The sequence below is a fragment of the Labrus mixtus genome, unplaced genomic scaffold (assembly GCF_963584025.1).
Source record: "Labrus mixtus unplaced genomic scaffold, fLabMix1.1 SCAFFOLD_30, whole genome shotgun sequence".
NCBI classification, from domain to species: domain Eukaryota; kingdom Metazoa; phylum Chordata; class Actinopteri; order Labriformes; family Labridae; genus Labrus; species Labrus mixtus.
In genome coordinates, this window is record NW_026870100.1 from 740,001 (window position 1) to 750,000 (window position 10,000).

General features: G+C 41.8%; 10 non-coding genes and 12 pseudogenes across 10 annotated transcripts; all 22 read right to left on the reverse strand.

The window, feature by feature from the left end:
• Positions 1 to 8: 8 nt before the first annotated feature.
• LOC132960733 (5S ribosomal RNA) lies at positions 9 to 127 on the reverse strand (annotated as a pseudogene).
• A 122-nt stretch (positions 128 to 249) lies between these two features.
• On the reverse strand, positions 250 to 368 carry LOC132961528 (5S ribosomal RNA). The gene has a single exon (XR_009667889.1). It is a non-coding gene; the product is annotated as a 5S ribosomal RNA (ribosomal RNA).
• A 121-nt stretch (positions 369 to 489) lies between these two features.
• Positions 490 to 608, reverse strand: LOC132961327 (5S ribosomal RNA). Its single transcript, XR_009667693.1, has one exon. It is a non-coding gene; the product is annotated as a 5S ribosomal RNA (ribosomal RNA).
• A 120-nt stretch (positions 609 to 728) lies between these two features.
• LOC132960645 (5S ribosomal RNA) lies at positions 729 to 847 on the reverse strand. The gene has a single exon (XR_009667418.1). It is a non-coding gene; the product is annotated as a 5S ribosomal RNA (ribosomal RNA).
• Positions 848 to 969: 122 nt separating this feature from the next.
• LOC132961288 (5S ribosomal RNA) lies at positions 970 to 1,088 on the reverse strand. The gene has a single exon (XR_009667657.1). It is a non-coding gene; the product is annotated as a 5S ribosomal RNA (ribosomal RNA).
• Positions 1,089 to 1,210: 122 nt separating this feature from the next.
• Positions 1,211 to 1,329, reverse strand: LOC132961378 (5S ribosomal RNA). Its single transcript, XR_009667742.1, has one exon. It is a non-coding gene; the product is annotated as a 5S ribosomal RNA (ribosomal RNA).
• A 123-nt stretch (positions 1,330 to 1,452) lies between these two features.
• LOC132960997 (5S ribosomal RNA) lies at positions 1,453 to 1,561 on the reverse strand (annotated as a pseudogene).
• Positions 1,562 to 1,682: 121 nt separating this feature from the next.
• Positions 1,683 to 1,791, reverse strand: LOC132960913 (5S ribosomal RNA; annotated as a pseudogene).
• Positions 1,792 to 1,911: 120 nt separating this feature from the next.
• LOC132960831 (5S ribosomal RNA) lies at positions 1,912 to 2,020 on the reverse strand (annotated as a pseudogene).
• Positions 2,021 to 2,141: 121 nt separating this feature from the next.
• Positions 2,142 to 2,260, reverse strand: LOC132961260 (5S ribosomal RNA). Its single transcript, XR_009667631.1, has one exon. It is a non-coding gene; the product is annotated as a 5S ribosomal RNA (ribosomal RNA).
• Positions 2,261 to 2,382: 122 nt separating this feature from the next.
• Positions 2,383 to 2,491, reverse strand: LOC132961051 (5S ribosomal RNA; annotated as a pseudogene).
• A 121-nt stretch (positions 2,492 to 2,612) lies between these two features.
• On the reverse strand, positions 2,613 to 2,721 carry LOC132961097 (5S ribosomal RNA; annotated as a pseudogene).
• A 121-nt stretch (positions 2,722 to 2,842) lies between these two features.
• Positions 2,843 to 2,951, reverse strand: LOC132960914 (5S ribosomal RNA; annotated as a pseudogene).
• Positions 2,952 to 3,071: 120 nt separating this feature from the next.
• LOC132961261 (5S ribosomal RNA) lies at positions 3,072 to 3,190 on the reverse strand. The gene has a single exon (XR_009667632.1). It is a non-coding gene; the product is annotated as a 5S ribosomal RNA (ribosomal RNA).
• A 123-nt stretch (positions 3,191 to 3,313) lies between these two features.
• Positions 3,314 to 3,432, reverse strand: LOC132960848 (5S ribosomal RNA). The gene has a single exon (XR_009667463.1). It is a non-coding gene; the product is annotated as a 5S ribosomal RNA (ribosomal RNA).
• A 125-nt stretch (positions 3,433 to 3,557) lies between these two features.
• Positions 3,558 to 3,666, reverse strand: LOC132960991 (5S ribosomal RNA; annotated as a pseudogene).
• Positions 3,667 to 3,788: 122 nt separating this feature from the next.
• Positions 3,789 to 3,907, reverse strand: LOC132961499 (5S ribosomal RNA). Its single transcript, XR_009667862.1, has one exon. It is a non-coding gene; the product is annotated as a 5S ribosomal RNA (ribosomal RNA).
• A 124-nt stretch (positions 3,908 to 4,031) lies between these two features.
• Positions 4,032 to 4,150, reverse strand: LOC132960658 (5S ribosomal RNA). The gene has a single exon (XR_009667429.1). It is a non-coding gene; the product is annotated as a 5S ribosomal RNA (ribosomal RNA).
• Positions 4,151 to 4,273: 123 nt separating this feature from the next.
• LOC132960995 (5S ribosomal RNA) lies at positions 4,274 to 4,382 on the reverse strand (annotated as a pseudogene).
• A 123-nt stretch (positions 4,383 to 4,505) lies between these two features.
• Positions 4,506 to 4,614, reverse strand: LOC132960973 (5S ribosomal RNA; annotated as a pseudogene).
• Positions 4,615 to 4,736: 122 nt separating this feature from the next.
• LOC132961088 (5S ribosomal RNA) lies at positions 4,737 to 4,845 on the reverse strand (annotated as a pseudogene).
• Positions 4,846 to 4,968: 123 nt separating this feature from the next.
• LOC132961106 (5S ribosomal RNA) lies at positions 4,969 to 5,077 on the reverse strand (annotated as a pseudogene).
• Positions 5,078 to 10,000: the final 4,923 nt, after the last annotated feature.

Consider the following 10,000-nt stretch of genomic DNA (forward strand, 5'->3'; position numbering starts at 1 on the left):
AATGAAAAAGCTTACAGCGTCTGGTATTCCCAGGCGGTCTCCCATCCAAGTACTATCCAGGCACGACCCTACTTAGTTTCCGAGATCGGACGAGATCGGGCGTGTTAAGGGTGGTATGGCCGTAAGCTGTTATTGTGTGCAGAAAGGGGCCTTTTAAAGATGTCATGCCCTTGATTCTGGCTGAATTTTTGGACATGTGAATATGTCTCTATATGATAAAAAAAAAACATATGGTCAAAAAAATGAAAAATCTTACAGCACCTGGTATTCCCAGGCGGTCTCCCATCCAGGTACTAACCAGGCCCTACCCTGCTTAGCTTCCAAGATTGGACGAGATCAGGCGTGTTCAGGGTGGTATGGCCATAAGCCATTATTGTGTGCAGACAGGGGCCTTTTAAAGATGTCATGCCCTTGATTCTGGCTGAATTTTTGGACATGTGAATATGTCTCTATATGATCAAAAAAAACATATGATCAAAAAAATGAAAATGCTTACAGCACCTGGTATTCCCAGGTGGTCTCCCATCCAAGTACTATCCAGGCCCGACCCTGCTTAGCTTCCGAGATCGGACGAGATCGGGCGTGTTCAGGGTGGTATGGCTGTAAGCCATTAATGTGTGCAGACAGGGGCCTTTTAAAGATGTCATGCCCTTGATTCTGGCTGAATTTGTGGACATGTGAATATGTCTCTCTATGATAAAAAAAACATATGATCAAAAAAATAAAAAAGCTTACAGCATCTGGTATTCCCAGGCGGTCCCCCATTCAAGTACTAACCAGGCCCGACCCTGCTTAGCTTCCGAGATGGGACGAGATCGGGCGTGTTAAGGGTGGTATGGCCGTAAGCCATTATTGTATGCAGAAAGGGGCCTTTTAAAGATGTCATGCCCTTGATTCTGGCTGAATTTTTGGACATGTGAATATGTCTCTATATGATAAAAAAAAAACATATGATCAAAAAAATGAAAAAACTTACAGCACCTGGTATTCCCAGGCGGTCTCCCATCCAAGTACTAACCAGGCCCGACCCTGCATAGCTTCCGAGATCGGACGAGATCGGGCGTGTTCAGGGTGGTATGGCCGTAAGCCATTATTGTGTGCAGAAAGGGGCCTTTTAAAGATGTCATGCCCTTGATTCTGGCTAAATTTTTGGACATGTGAATATGTCTCTATATGATAAAAAAAAAACATATGATCAAAAAAATGAAAAAGCTTATAGCACCTGGTATTCCCAGGCGGTCTCCCATCCAAGTATTAACCAGGCCCGACCCTGCTTAGCTTCCGAGATCAGACGAGATCGGGCGTGTTCAGGGTGGTATGGCCATAAGTCATTATTGTGTGCAGACAGGGGCCTTTTAAAGATGTCATGCCCTTGATTCTGGCTGAATTTTTGGACATGTGAATATGTCTCTATATGATAAAAAAAAAAACATATGATCAAAAAAATGAAGAAGCTTACAGCACCTGGTATTCCCAGGCTGTCTCCCATCCAAGTACTAACCAGGCCCGACCCTGCTTACCTTCTGAGATCGGACGAGTTCAGGGTTGTATGGCCGTAAGCCATTATTGTGTGCAGAAAGGGGCCTTTTAAAGATGTCATGCCCTTGATTCTGGCTGAATTTTTGGACATGTGAATATGTCTCTATATGATAAAAAAAAACATATGATCAAAAAAATGAAAAAGCTTACAGCACCTGGTATTCCCAGGCGGTCTCCCATCTAAGTACTAACCAGGCCCGACCCTGCTTAGCGTCCGAGATCGGACGAGTTCAGGGTGGTATGTCCGTAAGCCATTATTGTGTGCAGAAATGGGCCTTAAAGATGTCATTCCCTTGATTCTGGCTGAATTGTTGGACATGTGAATATGTCTCTCTATGATAAAAAAAAAACACATGATCAAAAAAATGAAAAAGCTTACAGCACCTGGTATTCCTAGGCGGTCTCCCATCCAAGTACTAACCAGGCCTGACCTTGCTTAGCTTCCGAGATCGGGCGTGTTCAGGGTGGTATGGCCGTAAGCCATTATTGTGTGCAGATAGGGGCCTTTTAAAGATGTCATGCCCTTGATTCTGGCAGAATTTTTGGACATTTGAATATGTCTCTATATGATAAAAAAAACATATGATCAAAAAAAATGAAAAAGCTTACAGCACCTGGTATTCCCAGGCGGTCTCCCATCCAAGTACTAACCAGGCCCGACCCTGCTTAGCTTCCGAGATCAGACGAGAGCGGGCGTGTTCAGGGTGGTATGGCCGTAAGCCATTATTGTATGCAGAAAGGGGCCTTTTAAAGATGTCATGCCCTTGATTCTGGCTGAATTTTTGGACATGTGAATATGTCTCTATATGATAAAAAAAAAACATATGATCAAAAAAATGAAAAAACTTACAGCACCTGGTATTCCCAGGCGGTCTCCCATCCAAGTACTAACCAGACCCGACACTGCTTAGCTTCCGAGATCGGACAAGTTCAGGGTGGTATGGCCTTAAGCCATTATTGTGTGCAGAAAGGGGCCTTTTAAAGATGTCATGCCCTTGATTCTGGCTGAATTTTTGGACATGTGAATATGTCTCTATATGATCAAAAAAAACATATGATCAAAAAAATGAAGAAGCTTACAGCACCTGGTATTCCCAGGCTGTCTCCCATCCAAGTACTAACCAGGCCCGACCCTGCTGACCTTCTGAGATCGGACGAGTTCAGGGTTGTATGGCCGTAAGCCATTATTGTGTGCAGAAAGGGGCCTTTTAAAGATGTCATGCCCTTGATTCTGGCTGAATTTTTGGACATGTGAATATGTCTCTATATGATAAAAAAAAACATATGATCAAAAAAATGAAAAAGCTTACAGCACCTGGTATTCCCAGGCGGTCTCCCATCTAAGTACTAACCAGGCCCGACCCTGCTTAGCGTCCGAGATCGGACGAGTTCAGGGTGGTATGTCCGTAAGCCATTATTGTGTGCAGAAATGGGCCTTAAAGATGTCATTCCCTTGATTCTGGCTGAATTGTTGGACATGTGAATATGTCTCTCTATGATAAAAAAAAAACACATGATCAAAAAAATGAAAAAGCTTACAGCACCTGGTATTCCCAGGCGGTCTCCCATCCAAGTACTAACCAGGCCCGACCCTGCTTAGCTTCCGAGATCAGACGAGAGCGGGCGTGTTCAGGGTGGTATGGCCGTAAGCCATTATTGTATGCAGAAAGGGGCCTTTTAAAGATGTCATGCCCTTGATTCTGGCTGAATTTTTGGACATGTGAATATGTCTCTATATGATAAAAAAAAAAACATATGATCAAAAAAATGAAAAAACTTACAGCACCTGGTATTCCCAGGCGGTCTCCCATCCAAGTACTAACCAGGCCCGACCCTGCTTAGCTTCCGAGATCAGACGAGATCGGGCGTGTTCAGGGTGGTATGGCCGTAAGCCATTATTGCGTGCAGACAGGGGCCTTTTAAACATGTCATGCCCTTGATTCTGCCTGAATTTTTGGACATGTGAATATGTCTCTATATGATAAAAAAAAAAAACATATGATCAAAAAAAATGAAAAAGCTTACAGCACCTGGTATTCCCAGGCGGTCTCCCATCCAAGTAATAACCAGGCCCGACTCTGCTTAGCTTCCAATATCGGACGAGTTCAGGGTGGTATGGCCGTAAGCCATTATTGTGTGCAGACAGGGGCCATTTAAACATGTCATGCCCTTGATTCTGCCTGAATTTTTGGACATGTGAATATGTCTCTCTATGATAAAAAAAAAACATATGATCAAAAAAATGAAAAAGCTTACAGCACCTGGTATTCCCAGGCGGTCTCCCATCCAAGTACTAACCAGGCCCGACCCTGCTTAGTTTCTGAGATCAGACAAGATCGGGCGTGTTCAGGGTGGTATGGCCGTAAGCCATTATTGTGTGCAGACAGGGGCCTTTTAAACATGTCATGCCCTTGATTCTGCCTGAATTTTTGGACATGTGAATATGTCTCTATATGATAAAAAAAAAAAACATATGATCAAAAAAATGAAAAAGCTTACAGCACATGGTATTCCCAGGCGGTCTCCCATCCAAGTACTAACCAGGCCCGACCCTGCTTAGTTTCTGAGATCAGACAAGATCGGGCGTGTTCAGGGTGGTATGGCCGTAAGCCTTTATTGTGTGCAGACAGGGGCCTTTTAAACATGTCATGCCCTTGATTCTGCCTGAATTTTTGTACATGTGATTATGTCTCCATATGATAAAAAAAAAAACATATGATCAAAAAAATGAAAAAGCTTACAGCACCTGGTATTCCCAGGCGGTCTCCCATCCAAGTACTAACCAGACCCGACACTGCTTAGCTTCCGAGATCGGACAAGTTCAGGGTGGTATGGCCTTAAGCCATTATTGTGTTCAGAAAGGGGCCTTTTAAAGATGTCATGCCCTATATTCTGGCTGAATTTTTGGACATGTGAATATGTCTCCATATGATAAAAAAAAAAACATATGATCAAAAAAATGAAAAAGCTTACAGCACCTGGTATTCCCAGGCGGTCTCCCATCCAAGTACTAACCAGACCCGACACTGCTTAGCTTCCGAGATCGGACGAGTTCAGGGTGGTATGGCCTTAAGCCATTATTGTGTGCAGAAAGGGGCCTTTTAAAGATGTCATTCCCTTGATTCTGGCTGAATTTTTGGACATGTGAATATGTCTCCATATGATAAAAAAAAAACATATGATTAAAAAAATGAAAAAGCTTGCAGCACCTGGTATTCCCAGGCGGTCTCCCATCCAAGTCCTAACCAGGCCCCACCATGCTTACCTTCCGAGATCGGACGAGTTCAGGGTTGTATGGCCGTAAGCCATTATTGTGTGCAGAAAGGGGCCTTTTAAAGATGTCATGCCCTTGATTCTGGCTGAATTTTTGGACATGTGAATATGTCTCTATATGATAAAAAAAAAACATATGATCAAAAAAAATGAAAAAGCTTACAGCACCTGGTATTCCCAGGCGGTCTCCGATCCAAGTAATAACCAGGCCCGACTCTGCTTAGCTTCCAATATCGGACGAGTTCAGGGTGGTATGGCCGTAAGCCATTATTGTGTGCAGAAAGGGGCCATTTAAAGATGTCATGCCCTTGATTCTGGCTGAATTTTTGTACATGTGAATATGTCTCCATATGATAAAAAAAAAAACATATGATCAAAAAAATGAAAAAGCTTACAGCACCTGGTATTCCCAGGCTGTCTCCCACCCAAGTACTAACCAGACCCGACACTGCTTAGCTTCCGAGATCGGACAAGTTTTTTTTTTTTTATCTTTTATTATCAAAATTACAAAAACATTTATAATTCTTTCACATCATTTACAACAAATGCTATTATAATACATACACCCTCTAAATTAAACCTCCCCTCTGACGCAAACGGCACCCTAAAAACAATAAAAACATAGCATCAGAAAAAAAAACTCAAATCACCCCTGATACCCCCAACTCATGACAACTCTTCTGAGTCCCTCCCCCAAAGCAAACACCCCTCTGAAAACAAACCACAAAAACATACAAAAACCCCACAGTATTCTCAAAAAACCACTGAGAAAAAAAAACCCAAATCAAATCACCCATTTTCCCCATGACCAAAAAAGAAGCCCTCGTACCAAAAAAACCAAAAACAAAATAATTTAGACATCCCACATAATTCCCTCCTCGTTTACTCTACACACATTCGCACCTTCCACAAACATTCTCACAAACTCACTCTCATTCGCTATGTACAGTAATTTAAGATGTGCTTTCCATTCATTCACAAACATTCTCCACACATTCATTTTCTTACTTTCATACAGTGCATAATTCCTCCTGTTAAAAACTGCTTTTCTTGCAAAAGCCAAAATTATATTCATTACATTGTGATTTTTTTGTTTTGTTCCCACCCCCAACAACACCGACAATTCCCACCCCCTTTCATTCCAACACTCATTCTTACTGCATTTCCTCAACATTTCTCTTATTTTTCCCCAAAAATAAACCAATTCCCCACACGTAACAAACAAATGTATTAAATCCTCATCCGTACTTTCACATACACAACACTTTCTTTCATACCTCTCCTTATGGATCTGATGCAGGACGATGCAGGTGAAGATCCTCCTGTGCCTCAGTTTGAAATCTAGGTCAAATATTGCATGTGGTGTATGCGGAATGTTAATGTTCTTCCATATCATGTTGCTTGTTATGTCCGGGTATGTGTCTGTCCATTTTACTTCGGATGTGGGTTTCTGTATTCTATGTGTGATTGCGCACCTATACCAAATTTTTGTAGTGACATCTATAATGTTGTGTTTCTTCTCCCCTAGGCACAGGGAGATCCCCCCCACATCGTCCTGCATCACTCCCTCCTTCTCTTTGATTAATTTTTCCCATTCGCTCGACAAAGACAATTTTACATTTGCAAACACTCCCTCAATCACATCCTTTCTGCACACACACCCTTTATTTTTTAAACCCCTCACCACCATTTGTAAATCAAAATCCCCCCCACAGTTCAGTAAATCCCTTATTCTAATATATCCCGCTTTCGACATAGCTTCACACTTAATTACCCTCTCCCCATTTTTAAAATACGGGCTCGAGAGGAAGGGCAGTCGTAGCACTGACCCTCTCGTTCCGCACTCTGGTACAGTCCAGGATGAAACCTGATACCACGCACTGAGTACTTCCTGGAAAAACCGTGGCAAGTGTTTAAATGAATCCAGGTTATTGATCTGGTACAGGTTGTCCTCGTTGTAGAGTCCAAAACTGCACAGATATTGTTTGAAGTGGTTTTTCCAAACTACGTTCCGGTTCTGGTCCATAAATTTGCCTATCAATTTGACTCTTAGTGCTACTTTTTTTGTAAGTAAATCAATCAAAGCTAGCCCCCCCTGATCTTTAGCCCCTATTATTGTTTTGTGAGCTATACTCGCTGCTTTGTTTTTCCAAATAAAGTCCCTAATGGTCTTTGAAATCTCCTTAAAGGCCCAGTCCGGAAGCGTACAAGTACTCAGCGCATGATTCACTTTGGACAACACGAGAGCATTTGTTACGGCTACCCTTCCTCTCAACAATAGACCCCTCGCTTTCCACAAATTCAATGTTTTTTTTAATTTTACCCACCACCTCTTTCCATGTTACATCATCACATTCATTCTCATTTTTCCCCATATTCACTCCCAACACTTTTCTTCTCTCACACACCGTTTTAAATCCCCACTTATTAACTAGATTGGATTCCTTACCTAGTAACATCATTTCTGACTTATTTTCATTTACTTTTGCCCCAGATGCTCTTTCATAAGTTTGTACATGTTTTAATATCAATTCTATATCCTCCTCTCCTTTTACCATTATATTCACGTCATCTGCATACTGTATTATTTTTACGTTTTCCTTACCTATACCTTTTATGTTTACGTCTTCCGATATCAGTGCTGCCAGCGGCTCTGCTACCAAGCTGTACAACAGCGCTGACATCGGACATCCTTGTCTCACTGACCTTGATATTTTAAAAGAATCAGTTAGTTCCCCGTTACATTTTATCTTGCTTTCCGCTCCTGTATACAACATATTTATCCATTCTCTCATTCTCTCCCCGAATCCAAACTTCTCTAACACCTTCCCCATGAACCCGTGATCTACTCTGTCAAAAGCTTTAGTTAAATCAATCCCTAGCCATATTCCCCCCTCCCCTTCCATATCCCTGACCGTCTGTTTTATTGAAATGATTGAGTCTGCTATGTCTCTGTTTGGTATACTGTATGATTGTGTTTGTTCTATGATTGTTCCTATTACCTCCCTGATTCTATTGGCTATTGTTTTCGCTATGATTTTGTAGTCTGTGTTGAGTAGGCTGATTGGTCTGTAGTTGTCCAGATTTTTATTGTCCCCCTTGTTTTTGTAAAAAATAGTAACCACCCCTTCCCCTAAACTTTTTGGTATATGTTTCACTTTTTCCATATATTTACTCAATTTGTTCACCAAGGGCACCAGCTGCTCTTTGAAAGCTTGGTAGAATTCCGCAGTTAGGCCATCGCTCCCAGGACTTTTGTTTTTGTTTAACCCCTCTAAAGCACTTCTGATTTCTCCCTCTGTAAACTCACAATCACACCACATTTTATCGTCCTCGCTTAGTTTTTTCTTTAAGGCACCCAAAGCTCTGTTCACACTCACGCTATCACACTCCTGTCTCGAAAACAGGCTTTCATAATAGCCCTTTACTATTTCTAAAATTCCCTTTTTATCTGTCACACTTTTACCTGCTTCATTTAATAATTCGTTTATTTCTGTTCTTTTTTGTTTTTGTTTTTCCAGACCTAAAAAAAAGGCTGTACTCCTCTCCCCCTCATACATATATTGTATTTTACTCCTGATGGCTGCACCCCTACTCTTTTTAAGTTCAATCACTCCCAACTGTTCTTTTAAATGTATGTATTTTTCGACACCTACATTATCTACACTGTCAAGCGATGTTATTTCCTCACTTAGTTGTTTTCTCAAATTCTCTTCCTTTCTATTTTCTCTCCACTTTTTCTCTTTACTATAATTGATACACTTTTTTTTAATTCTGACTTTTACACTATCCCACCACACATTCATATCTTCACTCTCATTCCACTCATATCCCACATCATTCAACAATCTTTCCATACTTTTCACAAACATTCCATCATCCAGCAAGCTTGCATTAAAGCACCATATCCCTCCTTTACGTACATTCGTTTCTTTTCTAAACGTGATTTCTATTCCAGCGTGATCGCTCCACATATTAGTTTTATATTCAACTTCTTTAATCCACCTCACTACCTCGCATGTCACCAAAGCATAATCTATTCTAGATTGTTTTAATCTATTTAGTACAATTTGTCTCCTGGAGAACACCCTCTCCCATGGATGTAGCAATCTCCAAATATCAATGCATTGTTTCGTTATCATTATATCTTTAAGTGTCCCCCTGCTCACATCCCCCTTAAACACATTATTTTTTGACACATCGGTGGGTGTCATCGCCACATTAAAGTCACCGATTATTATACAATTCCTTTCCCACCATTTGCTTATTGCAATGAAGAACGTTTTCCTTTCTTTTTCTCCATTCGGTGCATATATATTTATGATTCTTATATTTTTCGTTTCATACACACAGTCTATTACTATTATTCTTCCTTCTTTGTCTCCATAAACCAAATTTACCCCTGTTACCCGACCCGTTTTGACTAAAACCGCCACTCCTCTCGCCCTCGACGTGCCATTGGAGCAGAAAATATGGCCCACAAAGTCTTTTTTTATGTCTTCCACCAGGGAATCATCCCACCTGGTCTCCTGCAGGCACAAAACGTCATTCTGCAAGGAAAGAATCGAATGTCTTTTTTCTTTGTTCCTTAGTCCATTCACGTTAATCGAAAATAAATTAAAGGCCATTATCATAAAAATAAAAACAAAAAAAACGGATTTACAGGGGTTATTGTCAGTCATTATTTGTCCTTACATTTCAATTTTTTCACCAACTTTTTTCGTTGTCCAAGACTTAGTCTTTTTTGCGCACTCGCCAGTTCACCCACATCCATTTCGCTGTCCGTTTCATTGGGACTGGTGCTTTTACCCGTATTATTTAGCGTGATTTTTCTCCCTCCCGCCTGTCCAACACCACTCTCAGGCATCTCCCTCCCCTCTGTGCTCATGCTTACCCCCGGGTCTTCTGCCACGTCCCTTCCGTCTCCTTTTTTCCCTCTCTCGCTCGTTTTTCGCTGCTTCTGCTGTCCTCCCTCTCCAGCCAGCTCCGGCGTCTCCAGCTCGCACTCTGACGCCCGTTCTCCTCCGCTCTCTCTGCTCTGCTCCATTTCTCCGTCACTGTTCTCGTCTTCTCTGATCTCCTTCCTGCTTGCTCCGATCACCTCCTTCTCCTCCGCCTCCTCCTCGTACACCTCCTCCGCCTCGTCTTCATCCTTGTACACCTCCTCCACCTCGTTCTTGCTCTCCTC